This window comes from Micromys minutus (genome assembly GCF_963924665.1).
Source record: "Micromys minutus genome assembly, chromosome: 27".
In the NCBI taxonomy this organism is placed as follows: domain Eukaryota; kingdom Metazoa; phylum Chordata; class Mammalia; order Rodentia; family Muridae; genus Micromys; species Micromys minutus.
Genome location: NC_137962.1, coordinates 8,929,082 through 8,942,306, shown reverse-complemented (window position 1 = coordinate 8,942,306; position 13,225 = coordinate 8,929,082). Strand labels below are relative to the sequence as shown.

The following is a 13,225-nucleotide window of genomic DNA, read 5'->3' as shown; positions in this document are numbered from 1 at the left end:
TTTCATGGGGATAAAACAAAGGAAAGTCATAAATCAAGGCACTGTCAATATATACTAATGGATACATCCAGTAAGCAAGCAAAGCTAAAACAAAGTAAATAAATCTCAAGAGTAGGTTTGAAATGATACCTGAGGACCTTTGAGCTGATGGAAACTAGTGGTCTACTAGTACCTCCCAGGGGCATTATCTGATAGTCACAAAGATATTAGGCCAGTCAAAGGGGTGGGTGATGAATGACTAGCTAGAGGACTGAAGGCAGCCCAAGATAATTTGGCTCTGAATCTGGAACAGTCCAGTTCACCCTAAACACAAAGTTTTAATCAGTCAGCTTTGGGAGACCATAACCTAGGTATGGCTGTTTTTTCTAGGATCTTAAGTTCAGAAATATAGTGCAGGACGTTCCTATAAAGGCTTGGTCATTAACAAACGGGAACTAGATACACAAACACTTTGCAGGCTTCATCAGAACACAGACTTGGATGTTACCTAAACAGCTGGCAATAAGGGGATAGCTATGCATATTTTAAGGCTCCAATGTCACAGAATGCAGCTCTTTCATTAAACATGATTGTTTTGAATATTTTATAATCAAACAGAAGTATATTTATTCTTTAATAAGATAAAACGCTGAGTGCAGTGTTGTGACAATACAAATTTGTTACATATATTTCTGTCCTTGGGCCAGAAACAAACAATGAAAAATGAATGTAGTTGATTTATGAGGTTAGAATTCAATATAATGATTCTCTGATCTTTACTTCTATAGTTTTTTTTTTTATTCTTTTGCTTTCCAATGTCTTCCTTGAATTCAAGGATTTAGACAAACTTAGGATCAAGTTCTCTGTAGACTTGTAAAGTAACTAGGAATTGTCAGCAGTTGGAATTCTTTGGGCCTGCAGTGGGGACCATAGAAGCTAGGAGGACACCAGAACCAAGGTGACCCAGGGCAGGTCCTCTGGACCAGATACTGCAAAGCCTAGAGCTCTCTTAGAAAACCTGTCCTCCTGCTTGTGATGACATGAAATAGAGCAAGGGACATAATGCCGATACCTTCTCTGAGCTTGTATGTATCTGCCCTCTTTCTATTTTAGTTACTCTATAACAACAGAGGCCGATCATGTGCCTACCTTTCATTTCCTCTACTATCTTCTCACTGTCTAAAGTCACTTCCTTGCCCCTAGGGAAAAGCAGCACATCTCTTTCAGACCCAGGAATAACTTTCACCCTTGGATACTAGGTACAGCCAGCTTGAATGGTCTCTATTCTGACCTTCTATGGCACAGTACTGTATCCATTGCCTGCAGTCATGCTGATACTGCTATTCAACCACATTGTTAACATCATTACTTAACACAGCGTCTATAGGAACTTCACATCCTCTCTCATGGGTCTCTACTATTGGCACATAGAACAAGGAGTGCTATTGACACTTTAAAACTAAGGCAGCTCAGGCTCAGAGAACTCAAATAGCACAATCTTTTCCACACTGACTAGAGAGAGAGAAACAGTCACCAAGTGTAGATTCTCACTATGAATCTACAGTTTTCTGGCTAGGTAGCATATACATCTATTTTCTTGACTTGTATATAGTCAGTGCTACCTAAGTTAAATGACCATAGTAGATGCTATACTGGGTTAAAAATCATTCTCTTTAGACTTGACCTCATTCTAACAGGAAGGAGATCTTAACCTCCATAAATACTACCCAGAGTGAAGCAAAGAATGTTTCATTTTCAGAGTTAACTGAACTTTGTACTATACATGTTTTTAAATGAATCATTGTTTGTCTACCTTGTCATGTCTCACTAACACTTGCAAAGAAGGCAAACTGGCACCCTTGCTTCTGGCTCCTACTAGACACTGAACATACCCTCCCCAGATCTCTGGTATAATGTAGCCTATGAAATATCTTGCAAAACCTCTAGTCTTGATAACAGTGGGCTGAGTAGTTTTCTTTCAACCTCCTGGATCTCTTTTTCTAAAGGATCACCTCCCCAAAAATATTACAATTGTTACCTCCTGAGACATCACTCTGGGAGTTTTGTAAGGTGACATGGTACATTGGCTACAAGTTGACAAACATGAATTGACTGAAATGCAGTCACAGAGCAAGACTAGAAGAGCCAGTACAGCACGTACATGCTCTCCTGTCCTCTGGATTTGTTCAACAGGCATGTCACCAGCCTGATTTCATAAGGAAGGACACTTGGTAGAAGTAGACCAATTGTGATCAAGTGTTCAGGGTTTGGAATCCAGGTCTGCCTGACTCCCTAGAGACTTGATTTCTATGACATCGAATAGTTCAAGTCCTAAGAAATTATGTGGGCCTGGAGCATAGTGGGAGAAGTACAGAGGGGCAGAGAAAAGCTGAGTCAACCAACGTCATCAGTGAATGTGGAGGTCGGGTATTATAAGGGAGAGGCAAAGAAAAATGGGTGTGGTAGATACACTGGGTGGGTGAAGGTGCTAAGATGCTGCAGATAACTCAGGAGCTTACAAGGGTCCAAGGGAAATGTGATGGTTCTTGGCAGGGGCATTAGGCATGAAATGAAGAACTGCACATCAAAGCCATGAGAGTGAGAGGTACTGGGGGACACAAAAGGACTTAGTTGGAAACATCTTTTTCTTACTTTCACATCTCTAAAAGGAGGAGAAGAGATATCACATGGGTAAAGTAACTCAACCACATGTTTCTCCTCCTTGGACATTCATACAGCTAAAATTGCTTCACAGTTGACACTGTGAGAAGATGGTGATATATAGGTTAGTGTCATTTGGGGTCATTCTCCAAAGGAGATGCCCAGATGGACTTAATAAAAATAATTATTGCTAGGTACTGCGAATTTACATGTTCTCCAGACACTGTTTCATTGTGATCATAATTTTAGTAATTCTAATCAGAGTAATGACTTTTGGTATGTTTCAAGCACTAACCTAATTACTTAGGCTATCCGCAATCTAAGTAAGGTACATTCATTCTTACTACAGTTCTTGGAGATACTAAAAATAAATGTGAGGTATTGGTGGAGCAGAGAAATTAAGGTACCTACCCAAAGTTACACAACAACCATTGAGGTCAGAATTTAATCTCAGTACTTCCTTGCCTCCAAATTTATGCTCCTAATTATGAATTATTTGTAGGTGGACACACTTTTGTCAGCCGAGTGGCATTTATTGGTGCCAACTACTTGTCAGTAAGAATGTCACAGCTATTAACTCTGAATATACTGACAAGGCAGCACTTCAGCACTGTTACTCCCACTGAAGATTCAGAAACCACTGCTAAAGCTAAACATGAGACTCTCGCATGTCCAGTTCATCTCTGGAACCTTACTCTTTCCATGATGGAAACCCCCTATAATGCTTTGTCAGTCATTTAAAAGTTTGCTTTAAAGCCCAGTGTGGTACCCAGTTAGTGCCATCTATATACAAGCCTAGGGCAGCAGTGGTGAGTGTAAACATTGCTGTCATGTTTTTAAAGTATTAATGAAAGGACAAAACACTCCAGAAATGTTTTGGCCTAAATCTCAGATCCTTGAGAGGTTGAAGCTGTAGGATTACAAGTCCAAGGTCTGACCAGCTACAGATAGCCCAAGGAAGTGTGGGAGGCTTGGGACATGAACGGAACGTATATGCTTGAGTGGATAAAAGAATTGGATGGAAAAAATAGGAAGGATGGATACAAAGGAAAATTGAGAATGGTGGACTCTTCTCCTTCCTCAGGAAAAGCTGCTTGATGGTAGAGCAATTACCTGAAGCCACGGACACTCTGGGTTCAATCCAAGTCCCACAAATGGAAGAAGGAAAATAGTAAGAACAAGGAAGGAAAGGAGAAAAAGAAGAGAAAGGTGGGAAAGGAGGAAGAGGGGAGTAGTATGGGAAGGAGGAGGATGTAGAAAAGGGATATGTGAAGAAAAGGAAATGTTTCACCATGGTAACATACCATGAAGTTTATACAGATGTTTCTAGCGGCAGATACACTGTGCAAACCCTGATATAACCTTTGTTCATCGTTTGTTTTAATCCCTTCAATGAGCTCCTTCCCCAAAAGTGAATATGTCTGTTTTATTCATGTAGTCAGTTTTCAAAGTATGCTGTGGTTAGCAAGGGTATTTTAGGATTAAATCTTCTATTTTAGGTTTATTGTTTTTCTCTATAGCATCAGACATGTAAATTGTCCTGAGATGATGCTATTCATTTGCTGGCACATTCTCTTGGAGAACTGGAATAATAAATATTCTCAGCATAATTATTACATCAGAAGATCTCCATTGAAACTACTCAATTTTCCTGTTGTGTTACAAAAGCAATCATGCATCGACAGATGAGCATGTCTGTGATCCAATAAAACATTATTTACAGAAATAAACAGTGGACTTTATCTGGTCTGAGGACCAGATGATAAAAATCTGCACTACTTTATATGTCTGTAGGTTGGATACTCATGTGCATGTAGAGTAATGATTGACCAGTTAGGTTATTTATATAATTTTCTTTCCTTTGTTAAAAACACAAAAGCTTCTTATCAATAATCATTCTTAATATACTGTTAAATCAGTGCTTGGCATAGTTTTTATTTGCATAAGGAAAAAGAAACTAGTGTTTGATTAGTACCTTATTGGTACCTAATTCTAGGCACATTGATATGTTGACATTTTTGAATGCTTATCATTTGATAACCAGGTTGTCACATGATATAAGATTGGAGGGGAGTTTCTACACTGTAGTTAACAGGGGCTCTGAGACATTACCTGGTTCCTGGGCATGTGAGGCATGAGCTTCATTTGGGGAATTACACACTCTCCTTTCCAACTTTATTTATTTTTTACTATTATGGTTGTTATTACTAATACCAAGAGTCTAATTACTGCTGACAATATGTGTACAGGTTTGGGACAATCTAGCAGGGCATAGGCACACTACCAGCAGCCACATGGAGTGGGGCTATAAAAAAGCCAAATTTATATAACATAACATGACTTCTCATTTTATTAGTTCAACCCTCTAAGAGAGAATTGTAATGGTTAACTTTGATTGTTATGTCAATAAAATTGAGAAACATAGGTTATTGAAACACACCTCTAGGTATATCTGTAAGAGCAGCAGCAGAGAAAAATTACTCTCTTCTAGTGAGAACTAATCCCTTAATGCATTCATAATTATGGTAGCATTATTTAACTATGTGAAATAAGAAGTGAGACCTAAGTGGAGAAATTAGGTCACTGAGGCAACACCTTGTCTTGGGTCCTTGCAATATTTCTTCTCTTCTTGTCCACTGTCCTGTGGTAAATAGACCTTCTCTAGTACACACTCCCGTGCTGTTCTGCACAAATACCTAAGGCCAAGCAACTATGAATCAATACTATGAACTAAAATAATTAACCACTCCTCCTTACATTGCACTCTCACTGTTTTGGTTGAAGAGTTTAAAAGAACTAATCCAAAGACTATGGGATGTTTAAGACCTTTCGTGGACCAGTTAGGTTGTCTTCAAACCAACTCACTCAAGAACATCCTTTGCTTATGGTTCCATTGTATTGCAAACATCCCTCAGCCAGTTGTGATAGCACATGTCAGTGATACTCAGGAAGGTTTGTGTGTTTTAGGCAAGCATGCAGTGTACATAGTGATCTTGCTTGATCAATCAATCGGTCATCAACTCTCACATCATTTCTATCAAACATCATACAATCCTGCAAGCTTGGTAATCTTGGCCTTTGCAAATGCTTCTGGCTGCACTATTCAAGATGTCTGATGAGGTGGCAGAGCTTGATCTGCAAATCGATCACACTCCTATGACAATGTTGATCACACCCACCTGGAGCCCTACTAGAAAAATGTCTTTTAGTTATGAAGAGATTTTATGCTGTCTGGGCTCCCCCATGTGCCAAGACTTCTGTAAAAAGCATTCAGATAGCAGAGATCCCCTAATTTTTACTCCTGTTCTATTGATAATAAAGTGAGATTTCAGGAAACTAAAATCTACTCAAGATGTTCTGGTTGCAGGGACAAGATTTACACCCAAATGAACCTGAACTCATTCTTTTACTGTGTAATACTCTCCCAAAACACAGTCTCACACATGAGAAATCATTTCTCTTCCCTGTCCTCCTCCTTCTCTTTCTTTGTCTCCTCCCTAATCTCCTCCTCCCTCTCACTCCCTCTGAATTCAAAGTTCAGGTATGATTCTCAGGATCATGCCATAAGCCTGGGCCTGTGTCTCCTGTGAAGACTCAGCTAAAGAAGGTTCTCTATCAAAATTCCTTTAGTGGCTGTTCAGAGACACCAGTCCCTGAAAGGTTCAATTGTGTGTGGGTGGAGCTTTTATTTCAATACCTTGAAGGTATCTCTAGCCTAGTAGCTTGTTTCATAAAAGCAGAGTATACAGCAAAATGAAATTTACAGTCCTTTATAATCTAATCACAAAATACCATCCCATATTCTACACACTAGAAACAGGTCCTAGCCTCTTTTATGCAGTGATAATTCCCCAGAGATACCATTAGGATGATTCTGGAGGCCATGTTGGGTCTGGTTGCTACAGTTCTACTCCATAACCTTTAATCTTTTTCTTTCTTGCTCTGAATTTTCAGAAAAACCTAGCAAGTGCTTGTGGTCTTAAGAAGATTCTTAAAATACAATCCTGCATCTCTTTGTGGCATCTAGAAGCCTGGCATGCAGATTTGGGTACCAAATAAAATTGTTTGACTGATAATGAAACTTTGAATTTCACAAGGAAAACAAATACCACAGTTAGAAGCAATGTGGAAGTAGACATACCTAGTTAATGGGTCCTATCACCATGCCACAGGAAGATACCTTGTGATCTGTCAGAGTTAGGTCGGCACTGCCTTTATATGGAACTGTCAAATGTAAACAGAGGCAAAGGAGTGTTATGGGTATGCTAATGAAATTGGTGTGTATTTCAACTGTCATTGTTGCAGAAGAGAACAGAGAGCTTCCTGGTCTGCAGAAAACTGATAACCTTATCCCCAGGCAGAAGCCACAAACCTCCAAAAATATGACTTGTTCATTATAGAAGGTTGAATATATCTGAAAGGCTCTTTAAAAATAGCCAACGTGTGACTCAGCTTGATGTGGATAAGTAGTCCGTGATGGAACTTACACACGTTTCCTCTGACTTCTTTTAATTTCTATTAGATTTTCCAATGTTAAATAAGTAATCCTGGAATCTTGATGAACTATCAAGTGAGTCTGTTAGCCATGTGGAACCTAGCTGCTGGCATGGCCCATTCAAGCTAAAATTCACTCATGTGGAGGCTAGCATATTTTAGGTCAACATGCTATAGCAAGCATGACACTGTGTAACCCAAGAGCAGTCTCTCATTTACTTTCACAGCAGCCTGAATTGGGAGCTGTGTCATTACAATTTGTAAGTGATAAAACCACCCTACGTGTCGTAAGTAGCACAGCTGATATCGGACCTCAGAATTTTCCATCTTGAGCCAATAAAAACAGCCCCAAAAGAACTATTGTTCCATTTCCCTGGGTTGCATGCTTCACAGGTATAGACATAAAAACATGGAGAGAAGAAAGAAAGTTTCTTCAGCTATTGCCTTGTGTCAAGAGCTTTGCTCCTGAAGGAAATCATAGGATCCTTACTTCATTAGAACAATGTAAGATGTGCTGGGCTTGTCATTGGATGCCCAGAACCTGGAGTGGTCAGGCATGTCAAGGAATATGCAGGACTATGAAAAGTGAAAGACAAAAATCCTGTGTGAGTGATCAGAAGACTTATTTCCTACCACTGTTTGGAGAGCAAGAGATGAAGTCCAAGCCCTTAAAAGACAAGTATGATCCACTCTCAACTTCTGATATGTAACAGGTGATCATCCAGTAATTTGTGGAGGGAATGAGGGACATCATCATAGAGGAGGTGACAGATTCTTAGATCATTCAAAGACATCCTTGGAAGACAAAGGAGACATGAGAGGAAGACAGTGAGTTATGAGAGGAAATAGAACTCAGAGAGTCTTCCATGTTTTAATTAAATTTTAAATCTGCTATTGTTAGAAAGAATGAGAAGACAAGCACAGGGCAAGCATGGATTTCTGTTGCTAGTTGTGCCTTTGTAACTTCTACATCTTCTTAATGGATTGAAGCTTATTTGCCTGTGATGCTTTCTTTGGCCTCTCAGCAATTTTGTCTTTCGTTTCTGCGTTGAGGTCTGATATTATTATAGCCACTTCTATTGTACCTTGAGTAATGTTGAGAGAAAATATTTTGTGTCTTTTCACTGACGACACATTTAGGCCTAAGGAATAAAAGTGAGTTTTTTGTAAGTAGCATACAGTGGGACCATTTATTTTACCCATTCTTCTTTGGAATGATCTGATGTGGGAGAGTCCAATTTCCTTGATAAAGACCTGGGACCTGATGGTACCTGATGAAGAGAAAATGCATTTGAAGGACAGAGTGGAGGTGGGAAAGGAAGTGATGAGGGTACTCTCTCTGAGCCTTTCATTTGATCTCTCTGCCTCTAGTCTAGAGATGATGTGTCTCTTGTTTTATCAGGACATTTGAACACTGCTCTGCTTAGCTCAAGTGTGTACTGTTTTGCTCATGCTGAGATGTGACCTCTGCTCACAGGGTGTTCTTGGCTTTCCGTAATTGCAGTCCTGCAACTTTTAACACAGGACAAAAAGAAGCAATCACTTTAAATCATTTTAAAATTATTCTTTGTACTTTTTTCACATGTACTGTTAGATCCTGACTTCTGATGACATTGTTTCGAACTGTTTGAACCTCACAGATAAATAAGCATGTGATACATTTGAGCAGAGAAAATGAGTTCCAGAAGGGAAAGGGAGAACATAGGTCAGATTTTTAAAAGTAAAGTACACACCCATCGAATTTAAATTCCGCAAATTTTCTTGGTGTGTAATATTTCACCTTTCCCCTGATTTGGTTGGGATTTAAAGAAAGGCAACACATTCTAGCCATGTTAAGGAAGAGTACACATCCCATCAAAGCCCTTGGCACTTTATTGAACACAAAACAAAGAATGGTATTGTGGGAGATGGACTAGGTTGAGAGCAGAAGGCCAGTGTGTCACTGTCACTGCAGGAGTCACACTGTGCTCACAGACTTGCTTAGGCATCTGTTGTACACAATCCTTTCCTGTTCAATAAAGGAACCATAATAGACTTTTCGGGGTTACTTGAATGTTGTGGTTGCTAGAACTTGGGTGGGAAATATACTATGGACAGAGTCGGGAGAAGGAAACATTAGGGAAATAAGTGTTGCCTATGACCTCAAGTCATTGTCTCCAGTCTCTAGCACATTCTCAGTCCTGTCTCTTATCTAACAAACATTACCAGCTGATAGTAGTATTTCCTCCAAGTAAGTTGGCAGCAGTTTGAATCCTGCATTCCAGACCAGTCCATGCTAGAGAGTTTGCAAGATAATTAGACATTATTTTGTGGTGTTTACCAGCTGGGATTTAGTTAATACTTGTGAAAATATATATTATACAATATATATAATTATATGTGTATCTATATATTATATGTATATGTACATACGTAGATATTTTACATATGAAATATCTTTCCTGATTTTTAGAACAGTGTAACTTAGTTATTTGATTTTGTTGTTGAATCATTAGAGTTCTTCACATAGTGTAGACTGTATTTAACTCTTTGTCAGGTGTATAGTTTGAAGAATTCTCTCAGTCAGATAAATAATTGTCTTTCTACTCTTTTCTTCCATTGTCAGATTTTTAGTTTGACACAATCTCATTTGTTTGGTCTGAAGGTGCTCTCTTTATTGAAAGTATTTCATTTGCTCAAGAGGCAGGAGCCCCGGCAGTGCCTCAAGTCTGATAAGCTTCATGGGAGCCACCCACACCGGCTCTGTTAGTTCATTCTGCCCATACCTGCCTAGGATGGGAGGTCCTTCATCACTTTCAGTGAGGAAGCGCTAGTGATAATCCAATGGGCCCAGCTGTTGCCTGCCTCCCTGGCTTTGAGTGACATTTTGGAGCCACTAATGATGTAAAATTGCCCCAGAGTTACAGAAAGTAAGGTAGGACCAGCAGGTTCTCTGATTGAAGACTTCCCAAATGTGAATCCAAAGCAGCAGTTAAATGGGGTAGCTGGGTGCCTACTGGGTGCCTATTGGGTGGATTCCCGGCAGAGTCTCCATTAAGATCCCTTACTAGGTCTCAGCAAAGGGGAGTCTCTTATCCACTTAGTGACACTGTCACCTGGGCTTGGAAGTGCCGGCCTTATTTATGTAAATATGTTTATTAAGTAGTGACTCTTGCATTCCCCCACTGAGGTTCTCAAGAGAACAAAGAGAAAAGACCGACCGCATGGAGACAGCCACATATATGTAAGCATTTTCTACCTCCTTATCTCAGGTCCTCCTTTGCCTCCTTGTCTGCAAAGCTGCCTGTGTCTCCCTGTGTGCTGCCTGGAGGAGGTCGGGTGTGGGCGGGGCCTGAACCTGAGAATGCAGAGCCTTGGACTGAGTGCCTGAACCATACAATTCAGAACAGTGTGCAGTTCACAGTGCCCTTTCTGTGTTTCTCCCCGGACTTCTGTACCTCCATGTTGGCAGAAGGATAGTAGAGGATAAGGAAAGAGTCTGAGGGAGAAACATGGAGGCCACTGTGTCGGGAGAAAGGGCTTGGGGACAGCATTGACACTGAGCAGCTTTGCTCTCAAACTCAGCCCTCCAGGTCTGAAGACCAGAGCCACAGAAGGGAGAGAGAGATGAGCTCAGAGTGACGAAGGTGGGCATGGGGTGGAGGAAGAGACAGTAATGATCAAGGTAGAGAGGGGGAGGGGAGCAGGGAGGGCTGTAGACAGGGAACACAGAGTGGCAAAGGGCAGGGCGGAGGAGAGGAAAAAACGAAAGGTCAGTGGAGTATCTAGAGAGCACCAGACAAAGGAGCACGGAGGGCAGGTGCTGCGGCAGCCCAGACACATCTGGCTTCTGTCCTCAAGGCTGACAGAGGCTGACTGCTGAACTTGAGCTATTTTAAGGACAGTTTGAACTTTTCAAGAAGCTGAAATGTCTTTTTTTCTCGGGGTTAGAAGGCCTTCCTAGATGATTTGAGTTTCATAAATTATTGCTCTTTCTCCAGTCTCAGAAAGTAGATCTCAGTGATGCTGGTGCATAGCTAGTTGTGTGGTTGTTGGCTGCTCCCTGCTGGCTGAGTCTGGGCTCTGCATGCTGCAGGCCAATCAAAACTCAGTTGAACTGGATGGTGGGATAATGTTGATTTCTCCACCTCCTCTTCCATAGTGTTAGAGGTCCATGAGATATCAACATTTTTTGAACAGTTTAAAATTAGATTTTGATTGGCATGATGTAGAGTTTCACTTGGACTTCAAATTCAGCACATTCTCAGGAAGCTTCTCATCTTCTTGGGCCTGAGGCCACCACACACCCTTCTGACATCTGTTTTTGCTATGCCCTAGCAACAAGACCCTCAGTGTCCTCCTCTTGCTTTTCCCCACCACTGTCCTCAGCCTTGCCGAGACCACCAGGGGAATTCTTTTCCAGGGGACTCTTACCATCTCAGACTTCCTCCTTTGCCAGCCATGGCAGCAATCACTGAGCACAGCCCTCGCTGAGCTGACTAGAGATGCAGATTCAGATTTCTCCATTGTCCATTGTTGATGAGTACTAGGATGCTCTGTGAGTGTCCAAACTGTAGATAGAACCGAACTACTTATACTGTATGTTCCTATATATGCAGCATGCCTGTAATAAAGCTTAATTCACAGACTCAGCACTGTGTGAGATTAATAGCAATAACTAACACAGAGTAGAACATGGACAGTAATAAATCATATTAAAATAATTTAATACCCCTGAATGAGTGGTTTCTGGATTTTGCATTTAATGTTCTCAGAGGAGTCTAACAATGAATGACTAAAACTACAAAAAGCAAACAACAGACAAAGGGAAGCCGTTATATGTACATACTGTGCATGCATAGCTGTGTATACACATGTGTACATACACATGTTTGTGCGTTATTTGTCACTTTTTCGGGTGTTCACATGCGGTACTATGGATTAAAGCCAGAACTTGACACATGCTAAGCAAATACTCAGTCAATACACTGTGTGTGTAGGTGCCATATGTGGGTGTCATATGTGTGTATGTGTCATATGTAGGTATGTGTCATATGTATGCGTGTCATGTGTGTCTGTGTGTGCTGCCGGGAATTTAAATCAGAATCTGACATGTGATGGGCAAATGATTTACTAGTTATATAACCTGTGTGTGCATGTGGACATACGTGCCTGTACATATGTGTGCATATATGTACTCATGTTTGTGAGACAAAGTGTGTGTGTATGTGTGTGTGTGTGTGTGTGTGTCTTTAATTTCAGCAACGGGGAATTATGGAAGTCACTTTGATACCGTCCTTAAGCAACTCTTGATTACTTAGAGTTCTAAGCCCTGGTTTAGTCACTGGATATAAACAGGACCTAGTATAGCTTCTGCTATCCAGGAGTGGAGTATGATAGACCAAGCATCATAGACCACATGGTCATCCAACTCTGAAAGTTAGGTGCACTTGGCTGATTCCCATCCCACACTGAATTTTCTACAATTCTGTATAACAAGTTGCCACTATCTTGGTGGCCTGTAATGATAGCATTTCTTTCGGTAGCTCACAGTTTCTAAGTATCAGTGGTCTTATTGGGTCCTATGCTGAGGCCCTTTCAAGGCCAGCAAGAGATTCTCTAGCTCTGGTCTGTATAGACAGGGATCCACACAGTGTGGCAGTCTTGGGCATGACTGTCTAGTGGCTTTTGCCATATAATGAAGAAAGCTAAGAAGGAATGAGTCTCGGTGTCTGCTTGTTCTCAGGTGAAGCCATCGAATAAGGGAGTGATCCACAGATCATAACCATGGATGTTTTGTGGAGCCATGTCCGTGTGTGCATGCTTAACAGATGAGATGTTGAGAAGAATCTGAAAGGCTCCTACAGGCTACAGGAGTTCGGCTCTGGGACGCCAGGTTTTTCTTTGTGCACCAGCTCAGCCTTGGCATCCACTTCCTTGTGCAATGCCAACTGAAAGGAAATCTCAAAGAGCTGAAGTTTGGTGTTGCAGAACCGAACATTTATGATTTTACACAATAGTGGTCTTTAAAATCCTGCAGCAGGAGAATAGCCATATTGACCCTGAGAGTCACTCTAATGATGATGAACTGGCATGTGTGAAGTGACAGGTG

General features: G+C 40.9%; 1 protein-coding gene across 1 annotated transcript in view; it reads left to right on the top strand.

The window, feature by feature from the left end:
- KCNQ3 (potassium voltage-gated channel subfamily Q member 3) overlaps window positions 1–13,225 on the top strand; it is a gene marked incomplete at both ends in the record, with an annotated part of 293,642 nt that overhangs the window by 242,940 nt on the left and 37,477 nt on the right. The gene's annotated exons all lie outside the window — the stretch shown is intronic.